The 23,826-nt window shown below is 51.5% G+C and overlaps 1 pseudogene; it reads right to left on the reverse strand.

Annotated features, from left to right (window-relative positions):
• LOC123067897 (ABC transporter G family member 53-like) overlaps nt 1-17,405 on the reverse strand; it is a 55,621-nt pseudogene extending 38,216 nt beyond the window's left edge.
• Between the last annotated feature and the right edge of the window lie 6,421 nt (nt 17,406-23,826).

Below are 23,826 nucleotides of genomic sequence, written 5' to 3' on the forward strand. Positions count from 1 at the left end.
GTGTTACTGTCGTGTGCATATTCGGTTTCCCTTATTACTCGAGCGAGGTTATAGTAATGTAATTGATGAGTTATGCATGCGTGCGCAACTTCCACTATGTTCTTCTGGAGATTAAGCTTGAGCGGAGACTAGTAACCGTCTTAGACTCGAGATGAAAAGATCCCGAAACCTATGCGGACATGACTAAAATGCTCAACAAGTAAGTTCAATCGATCATTATCGCACCATATCGGCAATTGTTTTGTTCATTTCCTGATATCTCAAGTAATAATAATAATTTTCTTTGTCTTGCAGGGTTTGGAAACAGTTCACCGCAGAAGTTCCGGGACTGCAGAAGGAGCTGTGATATACATATCCGAAAGTAAGTACTACTAGCTAGCTAGTTGCGCGCATCTCCCGTTGATTCTATAGCTACACTTTCATCAATGCCATTTATAATGCTTCATTATCAGTTTGATTGACCTCTATTTCTCGTAAAGTGCTTGTGGCAGGAACAAGAGAATGATTACTATGGATACTACGTGTGCGAGTTCATCTACAACGCGACTTTGAAAAATAAGCGGGGCTACTCTCAAAGACAATATGAAATGCGTAAGAAATAATATTCACAATTTCATTTTATTACACCATCATTTCTGTTGAGTTTCATTCATATATATGTATTAACCCCCTTCTTCAAATTAGACGTGGCAGATGCGGAATGAACTCCTACCACAAGATCGCATGAAAGCAATTCAAGAGGAATTGGCGGGATTCTTTCTTGACCACATCATCAATAAAGCTGGAGAATACCATGTGGAAGTTGATTTCAATTGCTAGGGGATTGTACAAGATCTTACATATTGTATATGTATGTAGCCAGTAGCGCCGGATAGATAATACGAAAAGTTGTTGTTCGACCAATCTCTCGGAGAAGGAGAGGTCAATCGATCACTTCTCTCGGTATGCATGACGAACTTCTATACTTAATGGTTTTCTTTATTTTCTTACTAGCTAGCGTGTCGAGGGCCTCTCTATGTATAGTATGTAGCGTCGACCAAGCACGGACATAAAAGAGGACACCTCTCTCTATTAATTAGCTAGCTAACACAATATATGAAACATCTAAATTAACCCCCCAAACCCCCCAAACCCCCTCCCCCTTTAAAAAAACAAAAACCCCAGCCCCTGAAATGCTGATGCGTGGATGCCTCTTGGTCCCGATTGGTGCCACCAACCGGGACCAAATGCCCTCATGCCTGGGCTCGGCGCACCGGCCACGTGGAGGCCCATCTGTCCCGGTTCGTGCTTGAACCGGGACTAAAGGTCTAGGGCATTAGTAACGACCCTTTAGTCCCGGTTCAAGAACCGGGACAAAAGGCCCTAACCAACCGGGACGAATGGGTTTTTTTCTACTAGTGAGGGAGGATCATTCCTTTGTTGCTTGGACAAGAATTCACTGTTGCGTTGTTTGAAGTTGATTCACCGTTGCTCTCATCTGCAGTATCTGATGGACATATTGAAGGGATTATTTTTAAATCCATTATATTGCATATCATACTCCCTCCGTCCGAAAATACTTGTCGGAGGAATGGATGTATCTAGACGTAATTTAATTCTAGATACATTCGTTTTTATGCATTTCTTCGACAAGTATTTCCGGACGGAGGGAGTATTTTGATTGATGAATGTAAAAACAAGTGCTTTACCGAGTATTGTTGTATTGTTATGCCCTCCTGATGTTTCTTCCAGAATTTCACCAGTTAAATTAGCCTGTTTTATCTTCATTGTTTCCTCAGATATTGTTTGCTGACTGCTGTCAAATGCTGCAGAGCAACATGTATAAGATTAAAAATAGACCTCCAATTGTAAGGACCCTTTCTATTGGCATTCTAATTACAAGTTATTTGTAACTCACGTTTGAGAAATGTGAGGCAGATGGTGTAGAGGGCATTGAATAGAAGCACATATCCGAGCAGTGCACCAACACCAATCCAGTACCATTTTGCCTCAGTAAACATTCCACGAGATTCCAGAACTAGTCTTCCAAGTGGTTCTCTGAAACCAGGGACTGTCTGTAATATAGCAGTATCAATATGATTTAGTCTACCATTTTCAGTTAAATGATTATTTACCCTTTTCTGAATAATTTATGAACTCCTTACCTTATTCCAGCTGCCACCTAGGAATTCATTTACTGATATGGCATTTTGTGCATACATCAGTGGTGATATCCAATACCCCCATATCCACCATTTCTTCACATTCTCTATTAAAAACATAGAGCAACAGTTTAATTTGCAATTCTCATACAAAGCATCACATTTAATGTGCCAATAGCAACTGCACTTAGGCAATTTGCTCGAAGCATTCTTAGCTCGCTATCTCAACCATGGTGTTTAGGCTGGTATCATTGCATACCTCTTGACAGGACGAATCCGCCTGTAAGCATACAGATTAGTAAGAAGAATGAACCAATGGTGTTCGCAACAATCTGATTCCTTGCAAGACCAGCAATGAAGCGGAAGAGGCCAGATGCCGTCTCACTCATTACTAAGAGGAGCAGGAACTGTCTAAAAAGTCTGCAGTAATTCATTACTTCTGTTAGCTTCTGCAATACATTCATAAAAAAAGTATGGTAGCAGTATTAGCATCCTTACCTCTCTACATTGGGATCAAATCCGATGACGTAATATGTTATGAAGACCCATATTGATGCATTCAGCAAGGAGAGGGGTGTTTTGATGATCCATGATGGCAAGGAATACGTCCATGCTGGAAAGAAAAGGAGATCCCTTTGTTTGAAGAAAACAGGAAGCTTTGCAACAGTTAGGCCCACTTCTGCTAACCCATTGAACATGATCATCACGATCCCAAAGAACAGTGCACCCATGTATATCCCTCCATTTGTTATCGAGTCATGATGCATATTTGTCCGAAGAAAGACCGTCATTGTGATGATTGCCATTAGCGTCAACTGAACAATAAAGAGATATAACATGATGAGATACTTTTAACTTAGAACTTCTGTAGATTATAGTCATCAGTGTGTGATCACTAAGGGAAGCCCGGTGCATGTAGCTCCCGCTTGCGCAGGGTCCGGGGAAGGGTCCGACCACTTTGGGTCTATAGTACGCAGCCTTTCCCTACATTTCTGTAAGAGGCTGTTTCCAGGACTTGAACCCGTGACCTCATGGTCACAAGGCAGCAGCTTTACCACTGCGCCAAGGCTCCCCTTCAGTCTGTGATCACTATGTACTGAAAATAAAATTTAGTTTTTTGGAATCACCTGAGTTGCCTTGAATATATACACAAAGGAGTTTCTTCTCATGAGCAACATCTCTCTGTTGATGTTAGCTTTAAGCAGCTCTTTCATGTTGGCACCATATTTTGATGTTTTCAGGGCAGCAGGATGGCTCCTGCTCTTGTCAAATGGGACAGACAACTCACTTCTTATAGCCTGACCAACATGGAAAGATTGAAATGCCTCTGCAAAGTTCTTCACAGCAACATATCGGTATGTCTCGTCACTGTGTATCCAGTATTGTCTCTGATCTTTCCTTGATGTAACCTGCATACCACATTTCAATTATAGTCAGTCCACTTCAGCACTGTAGCCAATTGTGATCCTACCATTAGAAAATCTGACTTTGGGACAGGGGTTTGTATAAATATGTTTTTTATTTCTCCAAGCATATCAATATGTTGATGATCCGTCTGTTGCATTCGCCATCAAACTTTGCATCAAAACATTCCAAGATATTTCTAGTTTTGTATTCCTTAGGTATTTAAAGATTTCGGGGTTTTATGCAAATGCATAATTACAGATACAATGGAACTCACCTCCTGCAAGAAGTCAGCTACACCTTTTCTCTCGGGACATTTGAAACCCACTGATTCAAAAAACTCAAGCACATGTTCACGGGGGCCATTGTAGACAACCTGACCGTCTGAGAGGAGAATTATATCGTCAAACAATTCATATGTCTCAGGTGCAGGTTGCAGCAAGGAAATAACTGCTGTTCCGCCAAGAATGTGAATAGTTTGCCGGATGGAGTTCACAATCTGGAAGGTAGTCGAACTGTCAAGTCCAGTTGATATTTCGTCCATGAAAAGGGCCCGTCCTGGTGTGACGAGCATCTCAGCTGCAGATAGGATGGATGGGTTAGATACTTAGATCGTATAGGACACATGGTATTTGACTTACTCCCTTGATGAATTACCTGTGGTCACTCTCTTTTTTTGCCCTCCTGATATTCCTCTCAACATGTTATTTCCTACGATTGTGTCGGCGCACATATCCAATCCTAGGATCTTCAGTATTTGAAAAGGAAAAATAAAGAATCAGTAACATAAACACATTTTTGTATTCTATCAGTCCCTTTGAACTTAGGTGGAGAGTTTGCACGCACCTTTAGTATGTGATTCGTGACCACCTCAGCTTTCTGTTCTCCTGTTGCAGCAGCCTATAAACAAAATTAGAGATTAGACGTTGTGTCAAACAAAACAACTAGAGCTTAGCTCAAGGCTTAACGAACTGTCAAGTCCAGTTGATATCTCGTCCATGAAAAGGGCTCGTCCTGGTGTGACGAGCATCTCAGCTACAGAGGGGATGGGTGGTGAGGGATTCCTGGATTAGGGGGTGTCCGGATGGCCGGACTATGACCTTTGGCCGGACTCCCGGACTATGAAGATACAAAATTGAAGACTTCGTCCCGTATCCGGATAGGGACTTTCCTTGGCGTGGAAGGCAAGCTTGGCGATATGATATGAAGATCTCCTCCCGTTGTAATCGACTCTGTGTAACCCTAACCCTCTCTGGTGTCTATATAAACCGGAGAGTTTTAGTCCGTAGGACGGACAACAATCATACCATAGGCTAGATTCTAGGGTTTAGCCTCTCTGATCTCGTGGTAGATCAACTCTTGTACTACCCATATCATCAATATTAATCAAGCAGGAGTAGGGTTTTACCTCCACCGAGAGGGCCCGAACCTGGGTAAAAACATCGTGTCCCTTGTCTCCTGTTACCATCCGCCTAGACGCACAATTCGGGACCCCCTACCCGAGATCCGTCGGTTTTGACACCGACATTGGTGCTTTCATTGAGAGTTCCTCTGTGTCGTCACCCACAGGAAGGATGCCGCACCCCGTCTTTAAAGACGGCGCTGTTGCTAAAGGAGCTTTGGCTGTCGGCCAAACTCTTCGGCTAGGCAGGTTTTTGATGACCGCCTGTTCGGCCACCGCGTCGGTGATGACCTCTCGGGCCATCGAAAGCAATCTCCAGATCAGCTCGGAACTCGCCGAGCAGTTAGATCCGATGGAGCTCTCTTCCCTAAACGAGCTCTTGGATCGCATCGCTGCCCTGGGAGTCGCTACAGATTACGGCCAGATGGGGCTTAAACCCGATCAGAGAGAGATCGACTCTCCCCAGGTCACCCACCACGTTGAAGTGGTGGAAGAACAATGCGGCGAATCTTCGCCCATCCTAAGGATCAGATGTGTCCGGATTCCCGACCCCTCCAAGCCGGATATCCGCGGAGGGGAGGATGTCGCCCAAGCCCTGAACCTGAAGTCAGGCAGCAGGTCTGATTCATTGAATAACGTCCAAGAAAACAAGCTTCCGGATTCGGAAATTTCTTGGCCCCTGAATCTTAGATCGGGCGAGGTTCCGGATTTAAATCCACCCGCCCACCCAACTACAAGGGATCTATCCCAAATACGGCAAGAGCCCGGGGAAACAGTACACCACTATTGGGCCAGATTCCTCCTGGTTATAAACAAGATAAAGGACTGCCGTGAGAAGGATGCAATTACATTCTTTTGTAACAACTGCACGGACATCGGAATCCTCAACGCCATAAGTCGTCACGAAATTACACGCTTCGCCGACTTGACATCCATAGTACAAAAGTACTGTGCGACAGAAAGCGTTCGGAAAACCGAAACAAAATTCTGGGACAATCCGGCCCTGAATACAATCCCAGTCCGAAACAAAAGAACGCATTATCGCCAGGCACTTAAGCCAAATAGCAACAAACAAAAACCCTCTATAGGGTATGGGACCGTACTGGAGGGATGGCTCAATGGACCCTGTAAAATCCACAGTTCAGGGGAAGTCGCACCAACTCACAGCCTCAGAGCATGTTGGATACTCCGGCAGGTGGCCAGGAGTGGCGAGGAGCTTCTAACTCCAGAATGCGCAGAGCACCACCCCAGAAACGCCAGTACGGTGTCAACAGTCTTCGAGACTTTCGTATCGAACAATGCGAGGAAGCGAACGCTCCGCAGCCTTGCCGAAGTCTACCAGGTAGCAACAATAAATCCATGGAGTGACACGGCTATTACTTTTAATGCCAGTGACGAACCTAAATTCCGGCCAGCCCGAGCACCAGCTGCATTGGTCCTCAATCCGATAGTGGACGGCTTCTGGCTTACAAAGGTACTCATGGACGATGGCAGCGGATTGAACCTCATCTATGAGGAAACACTGCGAAAAATAGAAATAGACTGGAGCCGCATTGAGCGAAGCAACACAACCTTTAGAGGAATAATCCCCAGCCGGGAAGCATGCTGTTCAGGGAAAATCACACTGGACGTGGTGTTCGGCACGCCGGATAATTACAGATCCGAGGAGGTCACATTTCAAGTGGCCCCATTCAGCAGCGGATACCACGCTCTGTTAGGGCGAGAAGCATTCACAATTTTTCAAGCTATACCCCATTACGGGTACCTGAAGCTCAAAATGCCCGGACCCAACGGAATCATCACTCTTGCTAGTGATCCGGACACAGCGCTCCGCACCGAAAACAAGACAGCCGCACTGGCCCTCGAGGCATTATCCGAAGCCCTGGCGGCTGAGGAACTAACTATGTTGCGCTCCACGGTGGACAGGGACGACGTGATACTCGACAAAGATCCAAGTCCACCTCCTTCAAGCCGGCAGACGAAATAGTCAAGTTCCAAGTCCATCCAACAGACACCACAAAAACGGCCTCCATCGGGGCACAACTAAAACCTGATGTAGACGCCGCACTCGGAGAATTCCTACGAGAAAATTGGGACATTTTTGCCTGGCACCCTTCAGACATGCCAGGAATCCCACACAGGCTGGCCGAGCACAGCTGGACATCCTACAAAGGGTTCAAGCCCGTTTAAGCAGACTCTTCAGCGTTTCTCCAAACCCAAGAGACAAGCCATGGGAGAGGAGCTAGCAAAATTACTGGAAGCCGGATTCATCAGAGATATAAAACATCCGGACTGGCTAGCAAACCTGGTGATGGTACCAAAGAAGGACAAATCCTGGCGCCTATGTGTCGATTTCAAAGACCTAAATAAAGCCTGCCCAAAGGATCCCTTCCCCCTCCCCCGAATTGATCAAATCATCGACGCCACTGCAGGACACGATTCATTGTGTTTCCTCGATGCATACTCTGGCTACCACCAAATCAAGATGGCAAAGTCAGACCAAGCCGCAACGGCATTCATCACCCCATACGGCCCATTCTGCTTCAACACGATGCCCTTCGAGCTCAAAAACGCCGGCGCAACATATCAGCGCATGATTCAGACATGTCTGGCCAACCAGATCGGTAAAACAGTTGAAGCATACACTACAGGAATCATCTACTTTGCCATCTGCCACGGCGGACGGCAAAGGCATGGATGGCGGACGGCAAAGGTCTTTGTCGTCCGCCGCGGACGGCAAAAGTGGACGGCAAAGTACGGGACGGCTAAGAGCTACGTTGCCGTCTGCTTTGGGCGGCTGATGGCAAAGGGGCCTTTGCCATCAGCAGCCGACAGCAAAGAATGCAGACGGCAATAAATGCGCTGTTACACCGTTAGGTGGTTAACGGCAAGCCTTTGCCGTCGGCCGCTGACGGAAAACTTCGTAAGGCCTTTGCCGTCAGCCACTGTAGGCAAACTGACCAAATTGGTCAGCCTCCCAGGAAGCACAGTTGCCTGCCACGTGGCCTCTTTGCCATCCGCTGCTGATGGCGAAGAGCCCTTTGCCGTCGGTGGCAGATGGCAAAGAGCCTGCATATTGGCTTTTTTTCCCTGTTTTTTTTAAATCCAACAATTTTCACAGCAAATATATATGACATATATAGATATACTTCACAGGGCTATTTAACAGCACATAAGTTTCATCGTACATACATATATAGCAAGTTGCACATACACATAAGTTGCAACCATTAGGAAGTTGCACATACATATTACAATGCAAAGTTTCATCAAGATAGCAAGTTCCATCGTAGCAAGCTAGAAGAATACTAGAAGAGAATGAAATAAAAAACAAGCACTCCATCATAGCAAGCTAGCTTCCGAGAAGTGAATGAAATCTGCAAAATGGCAAATAAGAAAGTTAGGAAAAGGTGACTAGAAGAAGAAGACTAGAAGAAGAAGCACGCCATCGTTTGTGAGGTAACTTAGGTGAAATGGATCGTTTATGAGCTAACTTAGGTAAAATGCATCATTTTAGAGCTAACGTAGGTAAAATGGATTGTTTATGAGCTAACTAAGCTAATTATGTCGTCCATGGATAGCGTTGGACAATTCGAAAGAATCAAGGTTATAAATATGCAAATGCATGCATATTTATAACTATGACGCTTTCGAACGGGAGACACATATTGGTTACACATACTGATGATTCAAGACACATATATAGCTAGCTATCAAGTTTCATCGGCACGAACACCGGAACAGAGCAAATAATTAATGGGGGAGGAGGACATGTCATTTGTGCTCACTCACGACAGAGCTTGTCAAACGCACGGCGAGGTCGTCGAACACCAAACCTCGCAGCGGTGAAACAACTGCACATTTAAATCAACCCGATCAACATAATTATATATGATGTTTTTCATAACAAAATCGAAAAATATATGACCTAACTAATAATTCACAAATATAAGACCCTGTCGGCCTCGGGGGGTCGAGTGTCGGGGTGTCTGGGTGTCGTGTCGGGGTCGGGGTGTGGTGTCGGGGTCCGGGTGTCGGGGTCAGGGGTCAGGGGGTCGGGGTGTCGGGGTCGGGGTGTCGGGGTCAGGGGGTCAGGGGGTCGGGGTGTTTCCTTCTATCCTTCTTCTTCTTTCTTTCTCTTCTTCTTCTTCTTTCCTTTCTTCTTCTTCTTCTTTCATCTTTTTTCTACTTTTTTACTTCTTTTTGTTTCTTCTTTTCTTCTTCTACTACTTCTTCTACTTCTTTTCTTCTTCTTCTTTTTTCATCTTTCTACTACTTCTACTTCTTCTACTTCTTCTAATTCTTTTCTAACACTAACACTAACACAATCTAGCACTAACAATTAAACAGCCAAAAAATGAAAAAACAGAAAAAAAAAGTAGTAGTCCCTCACCGGAGCAATGGGACGGTCGGCGAGGGGGCACCGGGCGGCGGGTGCGGCGCCGGGCGGCGGGTGGCGGGGCGACGGGGCGTTGGCGGGTGGGGTGGGGGGCGGAGGGGTGGTGGGGCGACGGGCGGCGGGGGGCGGGTGGCAGAGGGTGGTGGGGCGACGGGGCGTCGGCGGGTGGGGTGGGGGCGGAGGGGTGGTGGCGCGACAGGCCAAGGGTGCGGGGGCGGGGGCGGTGCCGGGCGGCAGGGGCGGGGGCGGCGCCGGGCAGCGGGGGCGGCGGTGGATCTAGCTAAGGCGGGGCGTCGGGGAGGAGAGAGGAAGAGAAGGGAGAGTAACGGGCGGGGGTGGGGGGTGGCGTCCGTTAGTTACCCGGCTCTTTGCCGTCCGCCACTCTTTGCCGTCCGCCGTTATCTCTCTTTGCCGTCTGCTAGCAGACGGCAAAGAGGTGGGGGTGTTAAGTTTTTTTAAACGGGTGGGTGGGTGGGGGCCACCTCCATATTTGCCGTCAGCTGGCTGGCGGACGGCAACGAAATGGCGCATGGCAAAGAGCTTCTTTGCCGTCTGCCGTTTCTTTGCCGTCTGCTTTTCGGTAGCTGATGGCAAAGAGCTTCTTTGCCGTCCGCTAGCGGATGGCAAAGATCTGGCAGATGGCAAAGTAGCTGATTCCAGTAGTGATACGTAGGTGACGTTGTCATCAAATCCAAACATGTTGAAACTCTAGTAGACGACTTGAGGCTCACGTTCGACAATCTCCGAGCATATGACATTAAGCTCAACCCAGAAAAATGCGTTTTCGGCGTGCCAGCCGGAAAGCTCTTGGGCTTCATTGTATCCGGTAGAGGAATTGAGGCAAACTCAGCCAAGATCCGAGCTCTATCGCAATTGGATATCCCAAAAGACCTCAAGCAAATACAAAAATTGACCGGATGCGTGGCGGATCTAAGCCGCTTTATCTCCCATTTAGGAGAAAAGGCATTACCCCTTTATCGCCTCCTGTGGCGCACCGAACACTTCGAGTGGACGGATGCCGCCACGGCCGGACTCGAAGAAATCAAAGCCATACTGGCAACAAATCCGGTCCTGGTCGCGCCCAACACGGGCGAACCAATGCTATTATACATCGTGGCAACTCATCAAGTTGTAAGCGCGGTGCTCGTCGTCGAACGAGAAACGGACGGACACAAGTTTCCTCTCCAAAAACCAGTTTACTACGTGTCCACTATCCTAACCCCATGCAAGTCACGGTACCCGCATTATCAAAAGATAGCATACGCGGTGTTCATGGCATCCCGGAAGCTACGGCACTATTTCCAAGAGTGTTCAATAACAGTGGCATCCGAAGTACCTCTTAATGATATTATGAACAACCGCGACGCAACGGGCTGGATTGCCAAATGGGCCATTGAGCTCCTCCCGTTCGATATAACTTACAATCCACGGCGAGCTATCAAATCACAGGTTTTGGCTGACTTCATCGCCGAATGGACCGAAGCCGAGCTCCCTAAAGAGTACGGTGCATATTCCAACTGGATCATGCACTTCGACGGCTCCAAAATGTTGGCTGGCCTGGGGGCTGGCGTCGTTCTGACGTCCCCTACAGGAGATACAGTCCAATACGTACTCAGATAATGTACACGGACTCCAACAACGCAGCCGAATACGAGGCCCTTCTACATGGTCTCCGGATGGCAGTCTCCATGGGCATTCAGCGCCTAGAGGTCCGTGGGGATTCAAACCTCGCGGTATCCCAAATAAATGGAGACTTTGACGCCAAAGATCCGAAAATGGCAGCTTATCGCAACGCCGTCTTAAAGATGTCAGCCCGGTTTGAGGGGCTCGAATTTCACCATATAGCCCGGGAGAACAACCAGGCAGCAGACGTGTTGGCACGCATCGGCGCAAAGCGCGATGCCGTCCCTCCCAACATCTTCCTAGAGAGGCTTTTCAAGCCATCCGTAACATGGGAGGGAGAGTCCGGAAACAACAGCTCGGACACAACCACACTACCCCTCACCGAACATTCTGACACAGTTGGTGGCTCTGCCAACGAAACAACACCGTCAGCCCACACAATAATGGCAGTCATTGCCCCGTGGACAGAACCATTCCTAGCCTACCTAACTAGGCAGGAACTTCCCGAGGACCAAAACGAGGCCCGCTGCATAGTGCGGCGATCTAAAGCCTACAAAGTCCACGAGGGAGAGCTTTATAAGAAGAGCACAACCGGAGTCCTTCAAAGGTGTATCTCCGAAGAAGAAGGGCGAAATCTTCTGGCTGAAATTCATGCCGGACTAGGCGGGCACCACGCCGCAGCCCGGGCCCTTGTAAGCAAGGCCTTCCGTACCGGATTTTATTGGCCGACGGCCCGGGCAGACGCTCAGGACTTAGTGCAGCGATGCGTCGGTTGCCAATTATTCGCTAATCAAAGCCACATGCCGCCTACCGCCCTACAAACCATACCCATCACCTGGCCTTTTGCGGTCTGGGGGCTTGACATGGTTGGACCCCTTAAAGGAGGAACCCACAAGAAAAAATATCTACTGGTCATGGTGGACAAATTCACCAAATGGATAGAGGCCAAGCCTGTAAAGACGGCCGAATCCGGACCGGTGATAGACTTCATATCCGGGGTTGTACACCGTTACGGCGTCCCCCACAGCATCATAACTGACAACGGCACAAACTTCACGGCCGACGAAGTTAAACTCTGGTGCAAAAACATGGGCATCAAGCTCGACTACGCTTCAGTCTATCACCCACAAACTAACGGTCAAGTCGAGCGAGCCAACGGTCTCATCATGAGCGGCATCAAACCCAGACTAGTGCGATCCCTCAAGGAATCTAACACGCACTGGGTAGAGGAGCTTGACTCCGTACTCTGGGGGCTGCGGACCACGCCGAATCGCACTACCGGATTCACACCATTTTTTATGGTATACGGCGCAGAGGCAGTCCTGCCCTGCGACATAATTCATGACTCACCTCGCGTGCGCATGTACGAAGAAAGAGAAGCCGAGCTCGATCGGCAGGACAACTTGGACGCATTGGAGGAGGAGCGCGACATGGCAAAAGCCCGTTCCGCATTCTATCAACAGCAGGCTCGAAGATATCAAAGCAGAGAAGTACGGGCCAAAACTTATAACGTTGGCGAACTAGTTCTACGCCTGCCGGACAAGAAAAAGGACAAACTAAAGCCCAAATGGGAGGGTCCCTTCATAATCGACCAAGTACTGACTGGTGGAGCGTACCGTCTGCGAAACGCATCGGACAACTGACTCAAGCCGAACCCATGGAACGCAGCACGCCTACGAAGATTCTACGCCTAGCGCCGGACTCCGTGTTCGTCTCCTTCCTCTGTCCCCTTTTTATTTTTTCACATTAGCTGTCTGGCATTTCTCTCCTTCTCCCTACCTTTTTTTTCTCTCCCAAGCCCTTAGGGGCTTGCTTGCGCATTGTTCGCACATACTTGACGCGCCACCCGCGCTCATCATACCTGGGGGCTTCTTTATCAGAAGTTTATATAAACGGGCCTCATGCCCAAAACATGTGTGACACTTCCGCATGAACCTTTTATACACCATTATATGCATCGATATGACTTAAGTTTTGGCCAAGCTGGGTTGCCTGGCTCCTGTGCTTACCCCTACGTTCCCGTTCGTTCGGCTAGGTGGTAAAGGGAGCACCTCTGCGATTGTTACTGCCGGGTCAGCCGGATGTGTACCTCAGACTGGGTGAAGCCGAAAGCTAGCGTTCTTAAGGGAATATTCGGTCGGTGAACTAAAAGATGATTTTTCTTGTTTATTTATCTGCTCCCAGATGCTTTTCTGCTCTTTTTAGCAGTTCGGACATGCACTTTAGGGCATGCCTCCCAGGGAAAGGAACCCCTAACGGAACTATTCTCCCTGGAAGATGTTTCTTACTAACCATGTAATATAACATAACTAGTTGGGCACTTGTCTGCTAAAGCAATTATGACCCCTACGCCTTGTCTCCATGCATGCCCCGGTTCTTACATAATCGAGAGGGTATTCGGACACACTCCGGACTATAGGGTCCAGAGGTCGAAGCGAAAAGGTCCGCAATGACAAACGATCTACAATCCGGCTAGAAGGCATTTTTCATGTCATTTTAAATTACAGAGTCAATCCGACTCGGTATATTCTTCTTCAATACCATCCAACAGGCGGTCTAATTTACAGTCCAGTTGAGAATACTTTGCAGCCAGCTCTACCTGGCCATATACTAAACTGACAGGGATCTCCTTTCCGTCAGGACCCATAGGGCCAACTTTGGCCATGTGGTTCGGGTCAGCCTTCGTGTACCGAGTCTTCACCATGGCCCAGGCCTCCCTGGCACCTTGACGACAGGCCGATATCTTCCACAACCGGAAGCGCTGCCGCACTCCCTCCAGCTTCTTTGCAAGCTCCCCAAGGCCTTCGGGCACGGAGAGGGATGGCCACATAGCCTGGACGACGCCCTGCATTGCCTGCCGAACTCGTTCGTGCAGTTGCAACAGCTCGGGAAGAAGGTCCCCCGTTGAACCGGGCATTTCCTCCGCAGGACGACCTGTCAGCAGACCTACAGACATAGCTCTGTCAATCGACATCCTCGCCGATTTTTTTTCGAGAATTCGTTCAAGCACTTACTAAAAATGCCGCGTCGAAGTCGCCGATTCTCCTTTACGGAAGCAGACAGCTGAATACGAACATCCTTTAGTTCCTCGCCCAGCTGGGTATTGGCGTCTTGAAGTTTGTTCTTCTCTTGCCTCACCCTTGTCAGCACGCTCTCGCCAGCCTTTAGTTGGCGTAGGAGTTGTTGCTTGTCCGGATTTACTCCGGCCCCATCTGCACTGTTATCGTCAGACTTGCACACATGCCGCACTTTACAACGGAATTATTTTTTTTTTTTTTTTTTACCTGAGGGGGTCCCCTTGGCAATAGCTGAAGCGGCCAGTGCGGCCTCGAGTTGGGCCTTGCACTCTTCCAGCTCCTGAGACAGTTGCGTGTTCTTCTTTGTAAGACCCTGCATAACATATGATCCTTAAAACAGTTATCTTAACTATTTCAAGTCTCGGGGGCTACTGACATATATAACCATCAGATTTACTCACCCGTATGTCTTTTACATACTGCTCTGTGGCTCTGGCTAGACCATTTTGAGCGGCACGGAGGTACGCATCTCCCGTATTAAAGGCGTTCAATGCCTCTGGGGAAAAACATGCGTCCTGAAGAACAGTCCGGCGATGCCTGTGGTTCATGGCACTCTCCACCTCTGAATTGGTGGCAGATAGCCCGTCTGCATCCTCTGTCGGAGGAACGCCCGACGCGCGCCCCGTGTCCGCCTCCGCTTCCGGACCCGACCTTGAAGTCTGGCCGGTGGATATAGTCCGGCGGGCTCTCTTCTTCCTAAGGAGAGCATGAGCATTAGCATCACTTGAGGGCATAAACCCTAGGCATTAAATTCGCACGCCGTACCGTTGCACCGGAGTCTCGATCTGGTCCGCACTTCTTTTTGGCCCGCCTGGCTGCAGCGGCCCTTGTTGGCTGCCCACCGCGGGCCCGGCACTCCGCCTCAAGGATTTCCCCTGCAAAACGAAACACTATTGGTTTACAACATTCAAAATAAGGCATGGATGGATCTCCTTCAAAGTACAGGGACTTCGGTCTCGGTTACCTTTGAGGCTGGAAGTAGTCCGGGATAATCAGCCGTAATGGCCACTAAGGTGTTGTCCTTACTCAATTGATGAAACACCCCATCAATTAACTCCACACATAAGTCCGGGTCCTCTTGGGAATCCGGATCGAGGGACCGTTCTGGGTCCTCGGGCTGTGGGGGAGGGCTGTTGATCTCCTTCACCGTCTGGCGTAGCTCCTGCGTTAACATCGCCAGACTAAGTACTCAATTATGAGAATTTCAAAAGCAGGTAGATAAGTGAAAGTGTTCGCTTACCCAGCTCGGAGGGTTATACATGGAGAATCCGCCCTGTGGATTGACACGGATGAATTCCTCTTCTTCTCCCTTGTACAAAGTGGATAAGATCTTCGTTAGAGTGGCAGCCGAATCTGGTCCCTTGCGACCGCACCGGGTGGCGTCGTCCTCCCCGTTGAAATCCCACATGGGGTGGCCTCTGTACTGAAGCGGTTGCACCCCCTGCGTAATGCATGTGGCCATGACCTCGATCATGGTCAATCCGGAATGAGCCAACAATCTTATCCGGCTCATCAGGTAAAAGGACGTCCCTGTCAGTTTCCCTTTGAGGATTCCGTGGGCGCCGGCTCAGGCGTTTCTTTAACGAAGCGTTGTTAAACTCAGGGAGGCCAATCTGCACAGGGTCTGGCAGGGGGACGTCATCCATATAAAACCATTCCGAAGGCCAGTCCTCGGACGCCTTCTTAGGGGTACCAGATAGGTATTCGGTCCCGGCGATGCGCCATAGTTCGGCTCCGCCCACTTGATAAATTGACCCCTCCTAAGAGCGGGGCACAAGGCAGAACAACCTCTTCCACAGTGCGAAATGGGCCTCGACGCCCAAGAATAGCTCGCAGAGGGCCACAAAGCCCGCAACGTGCAGTATGGAGGCAGGTGTGAGGTTGTGTAGCTGGAGGCCGTAGAACTCCAGTAGACCTCGAAGAAACGGATGAATTGGAAATCCGAGTCCCCTTATTAAATAAGGTACTAGGCACACCCACTCTCCTTGAGAGGGATTGGGGACGCTCTCCGCCGCCATAGGTGGCAATCCCGGATCGAACTGGGACCATATATGCCGGGGGGAGTAGCCCCTTGGATTGAAGCACTACTAGCTTGCTATGCGGGACGGAGCATCTCTCCCAATCCCCAGGCTTGGGGCTGGGAGCGCGAGAAGAGGAGCCGCGTCGGCTGTCCATGATGGAATGGATTTTCTGGTCAGAAGCGCTCCGATGAAAGCTTGCGAAGGGGAGATGGTGTGGTTCGGATCTAGATCCTCGTCTCTTTTTATATAGGCAGCTTATTTGAGCAGCTAGGGGGGAAAATGTAAAAATACCCTGGCTTTTCGCATTCGTTCGACACGTGGAAGATGGCCTTTATTGGACGTGGAAGCCAAGGAGCGCAGCATTTATCAGAAGTCGGACACTATTCTACAAGTACATGGAGCTGGAGAAGAACCCGCCTTGCAATGCCGAAGACGATTTGTGCGCCGGACTCGTCGTCATTGAAGCCTGGTTCGGGGGCTACTGAGGGAGTCCTGGATTAGGGGGTGTCCGGATGGCCGGACTATGACCTTTGGCCGGACTCCCGGACTATGAAGATACAAGATTGAAGACTTCGTCCCGTGTCCGGATAGGGACTTTCCTTGGCGTGGAAGGCAAGCTTGGCGATATGATATGAAGATCTCCTCCCGTTGTAACCGACTCTGTGTAACCCTAGCCCTCTCTATATAAACCGGAGAGTTTTAGTCCGTAGGACGGACAACAATCATTCCATAGGCTAGATTCTAGGGTTTAGCCTCTCTGATCTCGTGGTAGATCAATTCTTGTACTATCCATATCATCAATATTAATCAAGCAGGAGTAGGGTTTTACCTCCACCGAAAGGGCCCGAACCTGGGTAAAAACATCGTGTCCCTTGTCTCCTGTTACCATCCATCTAGACGCACAATTCGGGACCTCCTACCCGAGATCCGCCGGTTTTGACACCGACAAATGGGTTAGATACATAGATCGTACAGGCATTACCCCAGGAGGCCATCGACGACGGGGTTGGATGGATGGAGCACGCGCCGGAAGTGACACGCCGGCGTAGCTCGGGCATTACCCCAGGAGGCCATCGATGACGGGGTTGTCGTTTGAGCAAGCGGCGTCTTGGCAACGCATGGTGCCGATGTCATGCTCCTCGGCAGTTCGCTGGAGATCACCGTCGCTAATATACCCCGGCGGGGTGAGGTTCCAGAGGAGGTCTCGACGTATTTCTGATCGTGGAACTCGAGCAGCTCCTCCGGCCTGGCCGGCCTGGTGAGGAGGCGGCTCATGTCTTTGAGGATACCGTAGGAGGCAACGAGGCACTGGTCCATCATGATACGGCGGAGCACCATGACGTGTCCCTCGCCGTAGTCGATGCGGGAGATGCCTGGGTCGTAGTAGTACGTGGCTGCCCATATCTCCTTTTGTGTCTTCGTAAGTTCGTAGTTAAGCCTTGAAGCTCTCTCCTCCAGGTCTCACATGTCTACATGGGCCAGTTGGGGATGAGTTTGATCTACTCAATTTAGTTGTCTTGATTGATTGATGCGTTATCACACCAAAGTGAACTCAAAGGGAACTAGCTAACAAATCTTTCTCACGGTTGTGGACAGAACGGAGGAGGTGGCACCTGGCTCCATCAGTTTGAAGCGGACCAGAGTCGTTCCCATTGCCGGGCAGGTTGCTGGGTGGAGGAACTTATAGGCACGTTGCGAGTTCAGCTGTCGCCGAAGCAGCACTACTGCCTACAGGTCCAAGGTTTACTGAAGCACTACTTACATTGATTAGTTTTTTGAAGAGCCATCGCTTCTTGACCCCTACACCTACTCGTCAATAGTGTGAGAGGGAGAGAGGGAATGAGCTAGGCACCTTGGGTGCTGCCTCTGTATTGACCGAGTATATATGGGTTACAAGCCCGTGCGAGGGCGCAGTATACAACAGGCGACGTGCGCCAGGGAGTGGGGATCGTGCGCCAGAGCACGTCCCGTCTAGACTATGTGGGGAGACCAGGAGTGTTCTGCTGACACCCCGCCGCAGCTGAAGCATCCGGAGGGCGGATGCACAAGCTGGAACGAAACTCCTGAAACGCTGGCGTAGGCAGCCCTTTTGTCATAACATCCGCGAACTGCTGGGTCGTAGGAACGTGGAGGACACGCAGTTCACCGAGGGCAACTTTCTCGCGCACGAAGTGGATATCCAGCTCGATGTGCTTTGTGCGACGATGATGGACCGGATTCGCCGCCATGTAGACCAAGTAAATGTTGTCGCAGTAGACCACGGTTGCCTTGGACAGAGGTGCTTGGAGCTCGCCGAGGAGTTGATGAAGCCAGCAGCATTCGGCGACAGCGTTGGCGACAGCGCGGTACTCGGCCTCCGCACTGGACCGCGAGACAGTGGGATCTCTTTTTGATGACCAGGAGATGAGGGACTCACCGAGGAAGACAGCATAGCCCGACGTCGATCTCCTCGTGTCGGGGCACCCGGCCCAATCTGCGTCGGAGTAGGCGACGAGGTCGAGGGAGCGCGAGCGGCTGATGTGCAAGCCATGCGTGGAGGAGCCGCGGACGTAGCGTAGAATGCGCTTGACAAGTGCGAGGTGCTGCACGCGCGGGTCATGCATGGAGAGGCATGCCTGCTGCACGGCGTACGCCAGGTCGGGCCTGGTCATGGTGAGATATTACAGCGCGCCGACAATGCTGCGGTAGTCTGAGGGGTCGTCCACCGGTGCGCCAGTGTCGCTGGAGAGCTTGTTGTGTGTGTCCACGGTCGTGCTGACTGGCTTGCACCCAGACATGTTGGCGCGGTCCAAGAGCTCGGCGGCGTACTTGCTCTGGGAGAGGAAGAAGCCGGTGCGATCGCGCGTGACCTGGATGCCGAGGAAGAAGTGGAGCGGGCCGAGGTCTTTCATCGAGAACTCGGCGAGAAGCTGGCGCTGAAGGTGGTGTAGAAGCTCGGACGTCGAGGCCGTGAGGACAATGTCGTCCATGTATAGAAGGAGATAGGCCACCTGCTCACCATGACGTAGAACGAACAAGGAGGGGTCTGCCCATGCCGCCACGAAGCCCAGCGAGCGGAGGAAGGCGGCGAAGCGGTCGAACCAAGCTCGAGGTGCCTGCCGGAGTCCATAGAGGGACCGGTCGAGGAGATAGACGTGGTCAGGCCGGCGATCATCGACGAAGCCTGCAGGTTGCTGGCAGTAGATGCTTTCGGTGAGGAAGCCCTGAAGAAACACGTTGTTCACGTCCATCTGGTGGACGGGCCAGTCCCGGGCGGCGGCGATGGTGAGCACGGCGCGGATGGTGGCTGACTTGACCACCGGCGAGAATGTTTCGTCGAAGTCGACGCCGAGGCGCTGCAAGAAGCCGCGAACCACCCAGCGTGCTTTGTACCTCTCCAGCGAGCCGTCAGCTTTGAACTTGTGTCAAAAAAGCCACTTCCCGGAGACGATGTTGGCGCCATGCGGCCGGGGCACGAGCGACCACGTCTGGTTTGCCATCAAGGCCATGTACTCCTCCTGCATAGCAGTTAGCCAGTGGGGATCGCGCAGCGCAGCGTGCACACTTTTGGGTAGGGGGGAGATGTTTGTGGTGGTGGTGGTGGCTAGGTTGGCGTATTTAGGGTTTGGGTGAAACTTGCCAAGTTTGCCACGGGTGACCATGGGGTGTGTGGGTGCAAGGCCGCGCGAGGAGGGGCGAGCTGGTGGAGGGGGAGGGGAGGGGTCCGGCTCAGCCACGGTGGTGGAGGGAGCAGGTGTGGGCGGTTCAGGTGATCGCGCGGCCACGGTAGCAGATGGTGGTGCCGGGGTAGCCGAAGCGTTATCTGACGGCGCTGGCGTGGCGAGATCAGCAGCAGCGCGGGGATGCGGCCTCGTGGAGCGGGGTTGGCGCGGGACGTGGAGTGTGAAGGGGAGGAGTTGATCGTCAGCGCTGTCCGTAGAGCTAGCCGCGGGGGAACGCCGTCGGGGGCGAAGGGAAACGAGCGCTCGTCGAATACCACGTAACGCGAGATGACAACGCGCCCAGTGCTGCGATTGAGATAGCGGTACCCCTTGTGTTCGGGTGAATACCCAAGGAACACGCAGGGGTGAGAACGAGGCGCGAGTTTGTGTGCACTGGTGGAGGTGAGGTTGGGGTAACATAAGCAGCCGAATACACACATGTTAGTGTATGTGGGCTGCACGCCGTATAGAAGGAAGAAGGGTGTGTGGTTATGGCATGAGCGGCACGGACGTCGGTTGAGGAGGAAAGTGGCAGTGTTCAGAGCCTCAACCCAGAGCGTGTATGGCATGGAAGCGTGCACTAGGAGGGAGCGCGTGATGTTGTTTAGTGTACGTAGGATGCGCTCGGCCCGCCCATTTTGAGGCGAGGTATAAGGGCATGACATGCGCAGTTGTATACCCTCGGAGGAGAAGAATGCGCGCGTCGGCGTGGTTGTCAAACTCACGGCCATTATCGGTTTGGACGGTGAGTAAGCTTAGGTTGAAGTGGCACCGAACGAACGCATGGAAGTTCTTAATGGTGGGGAGCACGGCAGATTTGTGTCATAGGGGGAAAGTCCAAGTGAAGTGGCTGTAATCGTCAAGAAGGACGAGGTAATACTGATAACCGGATACACTGATTACAGGGGAAGTCCATACATCACAATGCACAAGTTGGAAAGGAAAGTACGACACATGCTCGGAATCACTAAACGGGAGGCGAACGTGCTTCCCTAACTGACAAGCTAGACACGAGGACGATGGCGCGCCATGGGCGGTGATGGACGAGGAGCGGAGCAGGTGGGCGAGGGAGTCGGCCCCCGGATGACCAAGCCGCTGATGCCACACATCGGCAGTGACGGCTAGGAGTGCATGGTGCTGGGCTGGCTTGGCTACGGGGTAGAGCTCGTCGCCGGAGTCGTTACATCGGAGGATCACCTGGCTCGTCCTTCGATCCTTGACAGAACAACCAAAGTCTTCGACATTAATGGGGTTTTCACGAGCAAGTTTCTTAACAGAGATAAGATTTTTGATTAGGTGGGGTGAGACGAGGACGTCGTTGAGTGTGAGAGGGGCTGCATTAGTTGGGATGGTGGTTTGGCCAGTGTGTGTAACTGCGAGCGCGGTCCCATCGCCAACTGAAATGCCGGAAGAAGAGTAGGGACGAGAGGTGCATAGCATACCAGAGGAGGAGGCCATGTGCGTGGACGCGCCAGAGTCCAAGTACCACTCAGCGGACGACGGCGGCGGCTGGTACTGCCGCACGTGCATGTTGTTGAGGGCGTGTACGAGTGCAGACTGGTCCCATGCAGGGTTGGCGGAGGGCGCGGCCGGTCCAGGTGTGGTGTCGTACTGCGGCGGAGCGGGCACAGCGCCAGGATGCCACCGGGAAGGAGGGGCGCCGGGCGCGACGTGGTAGGGCGCACCGTAGTGCATGGCAGCACCTGCAAATGGAGCAGCCGCACCAGGGCGCGGGCCAAGGACACCGGCGCCAGGGGTATGAGGGCGCCAGGGCATGGGCCAAGCGTGCACCATGCCTGTCCAGGGCATGGTGCTGATGGGGGGAGCCAGCGCGGGCCCGCGTGATGAAGACGCCCCGCCGTGCTGCGATCCGCCGGAGGTGTCCACCGCCTTGCCCTTGCCGCGGTTGCGACCGTTGCCCCCGTCGGAGCTCTTGCGCCGGGCACCTTGGGCGCTGCCTCCGGGGTTGGGGCTCGGTGGTGGTGGAGCGCGGGTGGCGTGGAGCGCCGTCTCATGGGTGATGTCGGGGGTCAGGCGACTCTCCTCAAGTAGCAGGAAGGCACGACAGCGGAGGAAGGAGGGGAACGGCGTCTGCATGGTGAGGATGGGGATGGCGTACCGGAGGCGAGGGTGAAGGCCGCGGAACATGTTGTGGACCTGCTCGCGATCCTGCACGACCTCGCCGAGGTCAGCAAGACGATCGGCGCATTCCTTGAGGCGGCCGAAGTAGTCGATGATGGACGAGCCCCCTGCTCGATGCGCCGGAACTCCGTGGCGAGGAAGACGGCCTGGTGTTCGGCGTTCTCCATGAATAGCGAGAGGATCGCAGCCCATATCTCGGCGGCCGTGGCGCCGCGCTGGTGGACGAGGCGGAAGATCTCCGGGCTCACACGAGTGTATAGCCAGGAGAGAATGTGAGCGTCGTCCTGGACCCAAGCAGCGTCGTCGGGGCGCGCCGTGCCGGTGATGTGGGTGACGACCGCATATTTCTGGAACATGACCTCGAAGAGGGTGCGCCATTGGGAGAAGTTGGGTGGATGGAGGGTGAGGGTGATAGGAACGTGCTGGTTGATGTAGATGCCGGCAAGGGGGGAGAAGTTGCAGGCCGCCGATGAGGAAGCGGCGGGATCGGGCAGAAAAGGCGGGCCGCCGCGGGTCAGCGCAGAGCGCGTGACCAGAGATGGCCGAGCGCGGGCCAGCGTCGCCAGGGAGGCGCCATGACCAGAGAAGCCAGGACGGGGGGGAGGTGGGGGAGGCGGAGGCGGCGGAGGGGATGGGGCCGCCATTGGTGCGAGCTTGAGGATGGGCAGCGGAAGACGGAGGTTACAGACGAAGGGCGGAACCGACCTCTGATACTATGTGAGCGGGAGAGAGGGAATGAGCTAGGCACCTTGGGTGCTGCCTCTGTATTGACCGAGTATATATGGGTTACAAGCCCGTGCGAGGGCGCAGTATACAACAGGCGACGTGCGCCAGGGAGTGGGGATCGTGCGCTAGAGCACGTCCCGTCTAGACTACGTGGGGAGACCAGGAGTGTTCTGCTGACAAATAGCAACAACCTCTGTGTCACTACTCACCAAATTCCAGTGCATCATCCATGTTTAGTCAATGTACGTGCTGAACCAGCCTAAGAGTTTGATTATTATCTGTGTGTGCTTTTGTTATAGGTAGTGCTTCTCTTGAATTTACTGATTTTTATGGCGCATGACTCCTTGGCAGCGGGCCTCACGCCATGCTGCCAGTGGTGTCCAACTGTCCAATACTCACACGCCCAAGAGCCATGGGTGTCCAACTGGCCGAATTCAAGTTGTTGCATCAGTTTAATGTAGAAAGAATTCCTTATTTGACACTGTTTTAAATTTCGTTTCCCTATTTAACATCGAAGAAATATTTCTTCCTTATATAACACCAACTTTAAATTTTGTTCCCAATATAACACTTCCGTACATTTTTTGACCTAACGGTGTTAAATGACAAGTTTACCCCTGGCACTAGAAGGACCTAAGTCAGGTCAAAGTCATTCTCATTGGCTTCAACCGGCCCACAATCCGCTTGCACAAGAACACCGATGTTGGAATTAAATCCAACTCGTCTGTCCGTGTCTTGTACGCATACATGTGTATGCATTGATTTCGTATACAATAGATTTTGGTACTCTGAAAAGGCTAGCTTGTGTTGGCAGCTGATATATAGGTACACTGATTCGTGACCCTAATCAGAAATACTAGCAATTAAAAATCCCAAGGCACGACACGGTTCAAAAAAATAAAAATAAATCCAAAGGCACGACACAGTCCTTTTGTAATCAACTCGGCGTGTCCTCGTATTGTTCGCGTATGTCGTGTGCATGTTTCGTCTAGTCGAGCCGTCAATCAAGCAAGCCCTCCGGCCATGTTGTTTTATACGTGTGTGTGTGCTCTGTGCATGCGAGATTAAAAAATCCATCCAGTAGGGAGTTAGCGTATGTGTGATCTCCAGGAATATGACACCATTCTGTTACACTAACCATGGATTCCACCCTTAAATTGGACAGCAGAATAAATAAAAGAACTGAATAG

This window comes from Triticum aestivum, chromosome 3B (assembly GCF_018294505.1).
Source record: "Triticum aestivum cultivar Chinese Spring chromosome 3B, IWGSC CS RefSeq v2.1, whole genome shotgun sequence".
In the NCBI taxonomy this organism is placed as follows: Eukaryota; Viridiplantae; Streptophyta; class Magnoliopsida; order Poales; family Poaceae; genus Triticum; species Triticum aestivum.